The sequence below is a fragment of the Choristoneura fumiferana genome, chromosome 27, assembly GCF_025370935.1.
Source record: "Choristoneura fumiferana chromosome 27, NRCan_CFum_1, whole genome shotgun sequence".
In the NCBI taxonomy this organism is placed as follows: Eukaryota; Metazoa; Arthropoda; class Insecta; order Lepidoptera; family Tortricidae; genus Choristoneura; species Choristoneura fumiferana.
In genome coordinates, this window is record NC_133498.1 from 7,233,345 (window position 1) to 7,246,527 (window position 13,183).

The following is a 13,183-nucleotide window of genomic DNA, read 5'->3' on the forward strand; positions in this document are numbered from 1 at the left end:
CAATTCCAAATTTTTGTTACTTTTACAGTCATCCCGTAAAACCCATATCGTAAATACAAACTGAAATATAGATAGATGCACAGAAAAACCAGAAAAATAAGACCAGCGCTGGGAATCGAACCCAGGCCCTCGGCATTCCATGCCGCGTGTTATACCGCTATACCACCGCTGGACAACGGTACAGACACGAATTTCTCCTATGCACCACATATCTCAGCCTGTTTGTTTCTTATTTAGTCACTTAAGCAGTACTTCATATTGGTTTATTATGTATGGCTATATCTAATTAAATTGGATAAGACGTAGTCTTTATTACCAATAATACTCGAGGCACAGATTACTACGTAACAATTTCGACTATACCAAGTGCCCATCCAGGAAGACGCGTGATTTTGTCAAAAATAGACATTAACGACATTGTAATAAGAACCACGGCACACGTCATCGTGAATGACTCTACCTATAGTGATGAAACTGACTCAGTCTTTTAAAGTATTTTAGGAAAACTCGTCTTTTTTTAACGCGTCGCAACTAATAGAGTCGTCTAACCCTTTTTAGTCGTGAGCAACACGATTAAAACAGTCTTTTTTAGAAAGTCTAAAAGGGTAATTCCTTATTTAAAGGATTTAAAGTTATGATAATAGGTCTAATCATCGTAGAAATGCCGTCAACTAAACCTTAAATATACTAAGTCAAAGAACTTTAAATAAATCATATACCTCAAACAACGATTAATTACCGTCAATAGACAAAGTGTATTTAAACTCTAGGACAGCGTCTGGTCCTTCTCTATGCGTAAAAAACGCAACATCAATCACCAGGGCAAGATGCCTTTCTTAGCTGGCTATTCATCTGATCTTCTAAGAAACAAGTTTTTACGGAACGCCATTCTACGGCTGAATGGGCGTTGACCTGTAGTTTTTTATCCCCTAGCGCTATAAGCTACAAGTTACAGGTTGCGGCTATGCCTGTTGAACCGTACCGACGCATTTGGGCAAAGGGTCGTATTGCCTATTTTTAGCTTTCTGCCCTTATTTTAAGTAAAGCATGATAGGGCTGCTACGTGGCTGGTAAACTTTGATGTTTACTACAATCTGACGCATTTACTAACAGTGACGTTACATAAATTTCCCTTCGCTCATGTTTTATGCGTAGGTATACCTATAAATAGAATAAGCCACATCTACGCATAAAGCTACAGACAAGTCAATTTGAGATTGATATTGTTTCAATAACAAGTGGAAATCTGTCCGAGTTCTTTTTTGCGTAGGTAATTAATTACGTTTAGTGAGTTACGTACAATCATAAAAATATTTAGACTTGTCTAACGACCACTAACCACCACTTACTAGTTTTAAGCTGGTTACTACAAATACCTTCCCTAAATTTAGGGACTGCAGCGCGCCAGATTCAAGCTTTATTCGAACTAAAAAAGTTAGTAGCCGCAAAACATAACATCCTGTTTAGTCGGAACTGCGCAGCGCCACCCAGGACTTTGTTCCTTTGATAAATGTGTTTATTACTTGGTTGTCTTCCGGGGATGTAGTATATTTAAGAAGCCGTTTTAATTCATAGATAACATCCCTTGAGTTTGTATGACTCCCCAGATTATTCAAATCACTCAAAATAGTATTGTTTACTAGCTGTTGCCCGCGACCTCGTCCGTGTAGAATGCGTGCAATTTTCCGGGATAAAAACTATCCTATGTCTTTCTCTTTCCCAAACTATCTACATGCAAAATTTTAATTTAAATCTGTTCAGCAGTTTAACTTAACCCTGTTGGTTTAACCCTTAATAAGGCCCCATTTGTCCGAGCATACTACCAATGAAAAGCAGCTATCGAATACATACCTACATACGCGGATTTCGGTTATCGCGCGCTATTCCCTCGGGAACTATGCATTATTCCGGGATAAAAAGTAGCCTATGTCACTCTTTGGCCCATAAACTATCTCCATGTCAAAAATCACGTCGATCCGTCGCTCCGTTTCGACGTGAAAGACGGACAAACATACAAACAAACATACAAACACACACACTTTCGCATTTATAATAGTAAGTATGGATTTAAAGCTAGTAGTATTTCCAATAATCACAATGAATATGGCCACTTATTTATTACTAAAATTTCCTAGCAATACGTGTCACAAGGGAGGTAAGGGGGGTGCCAAAAATGGTCAAAAATGGTGTGACGTACTTTATGGATGACCCCTAATTTTAATAAATATAAAAGGACCAAAAAACAAAGTACCACGTAGTTTCCGAGTACTTTACCCTCCAGCGCTCGTTACAATCCGGTTCGCGGACTTTTTGTCAAGCACGGGCCGGGGTTCGTTGGCCGTAATCAGAGCACTTCTGCATTAAGTTTTTGAGTGCTTTCCAAGCTTGAAATGTGTTTACGCGTGCGAATGCACTTTTCGGTATTTTAATGTAGCGAGCGGGCAGTTTGAAAGTTATTAATGTGGGGATAAGTTTGGTTCAATGTTTTTAGAAACGAAATTAAAGTTTTGGATGAAACGTTTTTAGTGCAGTCCGAGGATAAAATGGCATATAACATTCTTCCTAAATAGGTATCCTTTAGTTGAAGACAGAATTCGTTACCCTATAGGTAGTGTCACATTCCGTAGAAAAAAATCCTATAATTTAAAAATTCGCAGCAACCCGGCGACATAGATTTCACAAAGCATACATTATACTTCTAACAGGAAAATTCAGTGATAACTTGCAACAGCCATCAACAACAATGCGAACAATCTAAATTTAAAATCTATCTATGGTGTTGTTAGGGACACTATCAGGCATCTTGTCTAGACATATAAGTCACGCAACCTGTATAATGCGCAGCGCAGCATACATTATGTTAGGCGCTTCGGTAGCAAAAACACTCAACGGATGGGTCTCAACTCTCAAGGCAAAAACGCACAGAGCGTCGGACTAGATTATCAGCTGACTAGACGGTTTTGAAATATCGTACGTATGCATATAATATGAGTTTTACTATATGTATAGTGCCCGGCCGTTACTTCATAGTTGTGCATGTGTCAGGATTGACTTCTTAGCGGCCGGCCACTATAGTTAGTTAAGTAGGTAGTTGGTTCGTACTTGGGGGAGGCCTATGTCCAGGACTGAACGTCTTTCGGCTGACATGATGATGATGAAAAATATCTGTATCACTACAAAACTACAGCTCACATAAAAAATGACTAACATCATGTTGGCTGACGCTGGCCCAACATGTGTACTCGTATGTGTAGAGCAGGCTTAACCCGACTTTTATAGTTTTATACCAAGACAAGACTTCCCATTAAGGATATCCTTGCGCGAACGTGTTTCCGCCAGTTGTTTCTCGTTTGTATTGTGTATACACATCTTTTTCCAACTAAATCTACACGATAGAGTTAATGAGAGATAATCAAGCCGCAAATGGTCGTTTTAAAATAGAAAACTACCGTAAGATCTCAGGACATATATAGGACTCGTTGGGGCTGAAGATGTTCGTAGACACAAACCGCCCCAGAAGCTCGTTGGACACCAATTCCTATATACATTAATTACAGATCTGTTACAGAATACCATGGCTTAGACAAGTCCAGGTTTACATGGACTGTCATAAAATGAAGGTCCTTAATTCTTTTTATTTATTTTTAACTGCATTTTTATCAATATCTCAATATATCGAAAATCGAAACAGCTAAGAACCATCTCGATTAAATTAGCTATCGATTTCAAAAAACCAGCATCAACATCTCGCTCATCCAGTAGAACAATGACATATGTATTTACAAGAAAACAAATTTTCGATTTTAAATATACGGTTTGATATCTTTAAATCACTTTCTTGTGTAATCGTCCGAAGCAATTGTGTCGACGTTTGGGAGCTATGACGGCACAGATAAACACATACACATAATAAACTTTTTTTCTACTCCTATACTGTTATCTGTGATTTACTTAATCATGAACATTAATATAAGAACATACATAACAAGATTCTATATTGTCTATTCCCCATAACAGCATTGTACCTATATTGTATCGTAATGTTGCTGAAACAATACTGCAACCACTTAACTTTATTTTTCTTAATTCGTTCGTTCGGACAGGCTAAGGTGCAGCCACTTACTTAATTAATATTTTTTTTATACATAACAAAAATTTTCCGAACATAATTCAAGGCTGCCAACATAAGTAAACAAAATACGTATTTTTAACATCGTCACTGTCGAGTAAACATCAATTAAAAACAAAATTTACCTGAGACAAATTTTGTAATTTTCATATTTTGAACTCGTTTGTTGTTGTTTATTTTATATTTACGTTTCCTAACTTTATACTAAAGTATGAAAAAGTTTAAGTTTACTTTTTTTCTCTTACTTATTTTGTATTTTACTTAATAAGTACATAGTCGCAGAAAAAGTATTGTATGCAACGTTGTATAAATAAGTCATAAAAAGCTCATGGCGTCTCTTCTTTTGACCCCTATTATACAACTGTTGCATAAAATACTATTATTGCCATGCTAGTACAAAAAAAAGAGAAACAAAAACTTAATAGCACATACCGGTGAAACTTTATAACACCTCTCATTTTGCGTCGGGGTATAAAAATGGTTGTCATTTTTATGTTTAACAAAATGATGACTATCAAAATAAAGGAACAACAACTTTATGAGACGAGCGGATGCTATTTACCTTCCGTCGACTCAAACCAAGCGTACAGACGAGGGCATAAGTCATAGCGTAAATTAAATGTATAGATTTTTCCAGGATAAAAACTATCCTGCCCTTCCCCGGGACTCAAACTATCGAACTTGCTCTAAATCGGTTCAAGGTTTGAGGTAAAAAACAAACAAACTTTCAAACTTTCGTATTTATAATGGGACGTATTAGTCAAGTTAGTTAGTATGTTGTGTCGTGTGTTGTTGTCGACTCGGCGGGCGGCGGCGCTCTGTGCATGAGTGAGCTCAGCTGACTGCGACGTAATCGAACTAGCGCCAGACGGGGCGCGCATGAGATAAGCTTCTGAAGATATATCCTCTACAACTACGAGTAGGATGGTGAACATTTATTGGTTGATGAACATTTTTCTGTTTAACGTTTATCTGTTATGGTGTGAAATTTAGTTTGAGACCTTGGGATAAACATAGGATAGTTTTTATCCTGGAAAATTGCATTGTTCACGCGGAATAGCAATGAACGAATTCTTGGCGGACGCAGTCGCGATAAAAATGTATTTGTTTTAGACCAATAATAACATAATGTGCTATCAAAAATGACTGATTTAGTGATTGTATGAACGAAAACAAAACTATTAGTTAAATTGTACAGGGCATGAGAATGAGTGACGTGCTGTTTTGTTAAAAGAAAGAAAGAAATCATTTTATTCATTCATGTTTATAGTCATTTTAAACCTTTAAAAATAATCTTCTTAAGATTATCACGCCCAGGTGGAAAATATTTTTAAGTTTGTCACTGTACAAACCTACTTGGACCAGTAGATAACTGCGTAGTATCGCGAGCAAACGTCGAAAAAACGATTGGATTATGATAAGTTATGGACAAGATTAGGACATAGTTTCTCAGAAATGTAAACTGTGACACCATGCATCAAAGCATCAAATACATAGATAGGTATACTCGAAAAACATACCCCTGATTCAGAAGTAATTCTTTTTTATCCAGGGGTACCATTCCGATACCAAATATACAGACAGATTTTATTTATTTATAATTCAATATAGATTATAGATCGATCGCTGACATATCGATCCGATACGAATATATCGTAACAGCGATATTAATTGGTCGATACACTAATACATTTTAAATCCCGCAGTGCTAAGTAAATAATCAAATTGTAAACGCATCAACATCGCGGCACATCGCGCATCACAGCACAGTTTATCAACGTTCCGGGAAATCCCCGCGAGTTCGTTCATAGAATCACAATACAAGTTATCTTTGCTAGGGAGACCCCCGCTTTTTAAGATTTTTCAATCCGCTGGACAAGGAGTATGGAGTGTTTGTGATTACTCGTATTCTAAAATGTTATAAAAGTAAACGGGTTTTTTTTTTCTAAATCTAAAGCAACCTATACAAATCGTGACTATTTATTATCATGTGCGAGAGATTTCTACAGCTAGCGACTAGATAGCAGAAGCATGCACGTCATATCGCAAGCTTTCCTGTATCCTAAAAATACTTAAGCACATAAAAATTAAATAGTAGTTCCCTCCCATGCCAAGACACATCTTCGGATTTCTCCGCGGCAATATAGCCACATGCGCATTGCGCACCAAGACGCTATTCTAAACGCACTCGTAACTTATATTTATAAACAGCATAAGCACAAAGCAGTCAATTGAATGAAGTCACTACGTACGATTTACGCATACTGTAGTACGATTTCTTTACAAATTTTAGGGATCCGTAGTTTTTGTCACGTTGATGGAAAACTGGCAAGGGTTGATTATGCGTAAAGCCATTCACAAATGAAAATCTAGAGACTAGAAAGATTCGAGGAAACTACTTATAACTTCTATATATATTTACATTTATGTAACGTTTTTAATATGACAATGTATTGCTTGCCTATCTTTGAGATAGTTTAGGTGGAACCAAACCCTTTTTTATGGCTTGGCTTTTATTCCTTGTACGTCTTATGCTGTCGTACCGTATGCCGTCGTATTGGCTCGAAATTTTACGTAGGTTGGACAGCAATGGAAGTACCATCAACAACGCATCCGTAACTCAGCTTATGTTCTGGATGTCAATGGGCGGCGGTGATTGCTATCCATCAGGTGATCCACCTGCTCGTTTTCCCCTATCACATATATATTTTTTAACTTATTTAATATAGAATTAGCATAAACCTTTTATCAGTGACTACACATCATCGCTGCATTGTCGATTAGTATTACTTATCCTTATCTCTACGTGCGTACAGCAGACTAATTCGCCAGATTAATGAATAGAACTTCAAGGGAAAAAAACTGTCAACTGGCAAACAATTTAGGTATTTTCCGTTTGTGCCGACGCTAAGTAATAAACGATTGTTTATGGGCGCGCCGTTTTCTTATACCATCGACGCAGTAATAAATCAGGTTAATTTACACTTCGGTTTCTTTCGGTGAACTCTCAAATTTGTGCGAAGTTAAAACAGTGCTGCGGTTATCGAGTTTGATAAATGATAATGAATATTATGGAAGTTTCTTGTTGCATAAAAAAACGGCTATAGATGAGAGTAAGGCTCCATGCCTACCATCGGACGATTAATGTAATTGGGATCGTATTTTTAAAAGACGTGTGTTCTCTTGAAATAGTAGTATAGGAGTTTATTTTGAGCGCCACAAACAACTGCGTCTTAGGGACTGTTTCACTACCATTGTTTGTTGCGATTAGTTTTATTTTACGGATAAATGTGATGCCGTCTCCGTCTATTCGTACAAAACAAACAGAGGCGGCATCACATTTATCCGTAAAATAAACTTAATCAACGGATGGTGAAACAGGGGGTTAGTGTTAGATCTCGTTTCACCCGATGGCAACAGGAAATTGATTTAAAAGGTAAAACAATACATTGGCATCTCTTATTCAGGTCATAGCGTCTCGGGGGGGCTGATTGCCGCCTACTTCCGCTTGTAGAAACGCCAAAATAAAGACTGGGGACTGTAAAATCAACAGAAAAAGTACCTATACTCGTTTGCCACCCTGTTTCATAAAGGAAAAAAAAAATCAACCCACCGCAATAGGGTAGATGACACCATACAAATGAATATCCACTGTTAGCAGAGCCTCTCTTTTAAGTAAAATGTACACAGTAAATACGCGTGGAGTCATTCATTATACCTAGACATGTAGTTACTGATTGCTGATTCAACAGCTCATAAGAAGAACCCAAATTGATTGGTGGTGTCATCATGGCTCAGGACACAACACCATCGGCAGTGGCACTATAAGTTGGACCGCATGTAGTACTTTGACTAGAACACTGAAATGTGCATGATCTATCTCACTAACGATAAATTAAATCATTTCTCAATAACAATGTCGCGGATCGGCAAGTGCAGCGTAAGACGTCCATCAACGAGACGGACCGATTGACCTGGTTAAAGTCGCAGGCTCACGGTGGATATAGGCCGCTTCCAACCGAAGCAACTGGAGGTCTATGGGGAGGTCTATGTCCAACAGTGGACGTCCTTCGGCTGATATGATGATGGCGAACAATATATTGCTTTCCTTTCTATTTATCAGTACACTTGGAACGCCAACACGCAAGTTTTCATAATCCGCCAAGTCAAGGCGGTCGAGATTGTATTTTTCTAAATAGCATGAATGTCTGAGTCATGATTCGCGATAAACACCTGACTAACATGACACAGAACCTCGTGTACATTACAAAGTCCTAATAACATAACTATTAGCGGAAAACACTCCGGTCTTAATTATTTGTGCCCAACATGGAACATTACTACAAAAGATGTCATGTTATTCAAGATTATGATATGAGTATTCGAAGTTGCAATAGTTCTTAGGAACCGGCGATCGACTTATCTAATTGAGGCGCTGTTTTTGTTTCGATCATGTTTACGTCATCATCGTCACACCAGCCGTAGGACGTTGAACATTAGCCTCCCCCATAGATCTCCAGTTGCTTCGGTTGGAAACTGCCTGCATCCATCTTGAACCCGCGGCTTTGTTTGCGTGGAATTGATTTATTACTAACCAGCAGGTCTGGCTCTTTCTTGGATATAGTTCATCTAGAATTGCTTAACAAACAGACAGACAGAGACGAGTTACTAGTACACTCGATAACATCGAGTTATGCTTCTGCGCAACGATTAGGAACAGTACAGCACAAGGTATAGAGCCATGTTATTTTGTTATGACGATTAAAGTTTCTATCTATCATCTATCTAAGGTAAAGAAATCAACATACTGGAACCGAATCGCGACCAGGATAAAACCCTTTCATAATCAAGTTCAGTACTCCGCTTCTGTTAAAACTGGCATCAAAATTTCCCTCAAAGAAAACTCTACGCTAAACACGTCGTTAGTGATTCTCTTGAATAGCCCGTAAATAGAAGACTAAGCTAAATTCCGGGACGTACCTACACCGTTAAATGAAGAAGCATTTTCTATGACATCGCGAGGTGGAACAAGTACGAAACTGTGCACTTAACGGCTCAAACTGAAGCTACTTCGTACAAACAATACTGTAAGGCGCAGCGCCTAGACTAGTGGAGGTTTCTTTCTACAGACAGTTTACTTTCGGACCCAAGTAAAGATGTCACAGGTTTCTAGTATTAGTGCTAAGCAAAGCAATGATTATCACCATTACCACGTTCCCAGAAGGCTAGCTACTTGAAAGACTTATCTTTTAAAAGAAATCTCAACCCTGGCAGGTTGCATGGGATTATTATCGCTGTTTATCAATGATAATAACGTTCATACTTTCGTGATATTATACGTAACGTCTACAGGTGGGCCCTGTAACAGGAGATAAAAATTAAACCACAGCTTCCACTCTTCATCTTGAGCTTATTTAGTTCTACAACTTTAGAAAATAATTTGTATTGTTTTTTTATTATACTTTAAAGTTTAATTGGACAAGCAATGTATTGCGAACTCCATAATTTTTTTACGTGACAGGTGATGTCATTTAGGCTATTGGATGCCGTACATTAAAAATACCATTTAATTTGTTTAGAATAATCATAATGATGATATAACTTAATTTATGAAAAATGCAGAACTAAAGTAGTTCCATTTGAGTAGCAGAACCTGTGTTTTATTTTTTTGCTCCTGTTACAGGGCCCACTCGTATACATAAAAATACATCCGAATGCGGGTAATATTGTGCGTCAATGTTTTGGCGTTACGTCGATTGTCTCCGAAAATTTCCCCTATTGCAAAAACGGTTTCTTAGTTATTTTATTACTAAGCCTATCCATGCCAAATTAAGCTATTTTTTTCTTCCACTTTTAATACTGACATGGATAAGGTAAAAACGATAGCGTTATTTTTCCTGTCCAGCCTTGCCTTTAAACTATTACAAAACAATTCTGAATGTTGCAAACGCATAGGCCTTAATAAAAACCGGCCAAGAGCGTGTCGGACACGCCCGAAATAGGGGGTTCCGTCGCCATTAAGAAAAATTTAATTTCGTATTTTGTATGGAATATTCCAAGTTTAGGTATATTTCATACCTCAGGCATAATTGGGATATGGGGCCGTCACACTCATGCATGATCACGCCATAACAGATATATCATTGGTATTTTAAATGGTCACAATGTCCAAAACTTTTTTTATATACTGTTACGAAAATGGCTAAAGTAACAAAATAAGTACTTTCTTGGCATCTACATAGAAGAACTCTGACAATTGCATTTCGCTTTAATTGTCACTGTCAACTACAATGGTAAGATTATTTTGTCACAGGACTTTCATCGGTTCTAAATTTACGACTGGACGATAGTTGCCCTCATATTCCTCTGCGCTGATCCTAATACCAAAAATATCATAGTAGTCCTTCAGGAAGGGTTCCTCTAGGCTTATAATATCAATTTTGTAGCCCTTGCGCCGGAATTGCGGGGCAAAGGGAAACGGATCTTCTGTAATTGAGTTAGCGCGTATTTTACAACGAAAAGGATCCGGGGCCAGCAGCGGGCGAAATATCATCCAATTGTTTGCGCTACAAGCCGACAGTAGTGTGCACACTACTTTAGCTTACTGCGGAGAATCGAGAAGGGTTGTAAGTGTGTAATATAATAGAGCACATTTTTAACTAATGGTCTGGTCCGGTCTGGTGGATTGCTTTTAGTGCACGTCATATTAACACGGTACTTGCTTCTAGGTGGCATAACTAGTGAATGTAACTGACAAATCCTTTTAAGGACGGTTGCAAGAGACAAAAAGTATCCTTCTGTTGTAACCTGCAGTCGGCTGAGGAATCGTACATTCACGCATTGCATGACAACAAATAACTTCAGTCAATGATTCTGCAGGGCTACTACGAAATTCGAAAATCGAAGTTCGTATTGTATCCTTCCGCCGCCGACGCTTATATTATAATACGTGAGTGAGAGGGACGGTACGATACGAACTTCGATTTCCGAATTTCGTGGTAGCCCTGCTGTGACGGGCTAGTTGGCGCCAGTGTCGTGAGGTTCGTATGCCAACTTTGACATTCGTGTAACGTTTGTGATTGGTTAAATAACTAAATGCACCAATCGCAAGCAAGACTGTAACGTCTTCTCCTATTAGAAGCCTGCATTAGTGCGTCAATAAACCAGACACAAGTAACGCGGACGTGACCAAATATTTCCCTCGGATCTTTAATCTCCGTGTACCCCAAAAGCTTGAAACACAGAGAGCGGCGGCGGGGCGGTGCGGAGGCGGTACCGTTTGTAATATTCGAGCTAACACGAAAGAGAGCACACAGAGTAACGCAGGAAATAAGCGTGGCGCGGTATTCTGTGTGCCCTCTTTCACCTTAGCTCCAATATTACAACACCCGCGCCGCACCGCTCTCCCTCCGGCGTCAGTGTGTTTCTAGCTAAAAAGATACGTGACCTAAGCGCATACGTGGCAAACCAGTATGCGTATGCGCCACAAAATATACCTATTAAAGTATGATGGCGCTACTTTATGTACTTCAAATAAGATTAGAGGCAAAAAGGAATCATGGACTTAGGGCATCAGCGAAAAGTAAGAAGAGCTAGAAGCTAAAAATCCCGCATAACCAAACTAATAACAGTGAGTGATCAATGAGGTATAATAACAACATACACATACTCACATATCGCCACTACTTTAAAGAAAGCTTGTAACTCAAAATGGAAAAAAAATCGGAGTGAACTTTATGAACATTATTTCAATGTGCATAAGGATCAATTTTGTTGAAGTCATGATTTGAGATACGAGATTTATGTTTTTTATTGCCATATTTACAGATTGCTAATTGAGCCAAAAAAAAAGAATCTACTATTATTAGGTATACCTATTTGAAGCTACATAGTCTTGCGTTATTACAAACCGTCCATAGTGCAGTATGACGGTGTCCACTTGATTTCGTCCAATCAGTACGACGACGGAGATGCGTCCTCAAGGCCTATCGAATTTAAGCTGCAATCTCTAGGCGATTGGATGGAGAGTTTCTAGCTCGAGTGTGTTAGTTTTAGTGAAGCAATTTTACTCGTATTGCCTGACTGAATGTCAACTTATAAAGAAACTGGGCAAGGGCGAGTCGGACTCACGCACCGAGGGTAAGTACATATTTGTGCAATGTCAAAATATATGCTATAATATTGGCTCTGTGCACGACATCAGCGCCACCTAGCGTCCGCAACTTTTTTGGCTCTGATGCTCTGACGTTTTGAAATTTCATCGCGACATTGTGAAAAAAATCAAAGTTTATAACGTATTAATTTATAAAACAAAATTACTGTGATACCGTGATTTAGGTGGACAAAAAAAAAAAAAAAAATGAAGTAAGTAAAATTTATTCAAAAAGTGTGTTTTACTTTCGTTATGTCAGGGTTTGTTTACTTCATGTTTAGTTGTACTTTTACTGTAAAACGAAAAGATAAAGCTATCTTATTGGTTTCTTTGAATAATAGTAAAATTATATAATTGTTCTTATATCGCTAGTAATAAATTAAATATCGTTTTCAGATCAAAATTAGTATCATTTTGAAGACCGGTTTTGTGAGTATCACTCAATATAAAATTTCAACCACAAACCGTTTCATCAGGAAAATTGTTGCTGGACATGTCCGAGATGTAGAGGAAATAACACATTCAGTGCCAAGAACCCGCTAGGCGCCGCGTTCTCTGTTCGTAAGCAGTTTTCGCTACAAAGCGGTAAAACGCTGCTACGCGCTACGAGCGTAACGCGTAGCGAATGCGGTAGCGAATGTGTTAAGAACAAAACAGGGACAGTGTTCAATAATTCAAGCTCGCATCATAACAAACATCTATTACTAAAATTAGGTAGTTAAAGTCTATACAAATTGCTTTGTTAATGACAGATTCATATGAGTATGACAGATGACAGAGCCTAGATTATTTCTTCTTTTGGCCACTATGAGCACTGCGATAGATTTCATTACCCCCACCTAGTACTTCGCACCCTCCCAATAAACGGCCGTAAGTCAAGAATCCAGTATAAGTAGAGCCCT

At 38.3% G+C, this 13,183-nt stretch overlaps 1 protein-coding gene across 1 annotated transcript in view; it reads right to left on the bottom strand.

The window, feature by feature from the left end:
* The window catches only part of E(Pc) (Enhancer of Polycomb), a gene marked incomplete at its 3' end in the record, with an annotated part of 112,174 nt that overhangs the window by 22,752 nt on the left and 76,239 nt on the right, over positions 1-13,183 (bottom strand). The window lies entirely within an intron of this gene.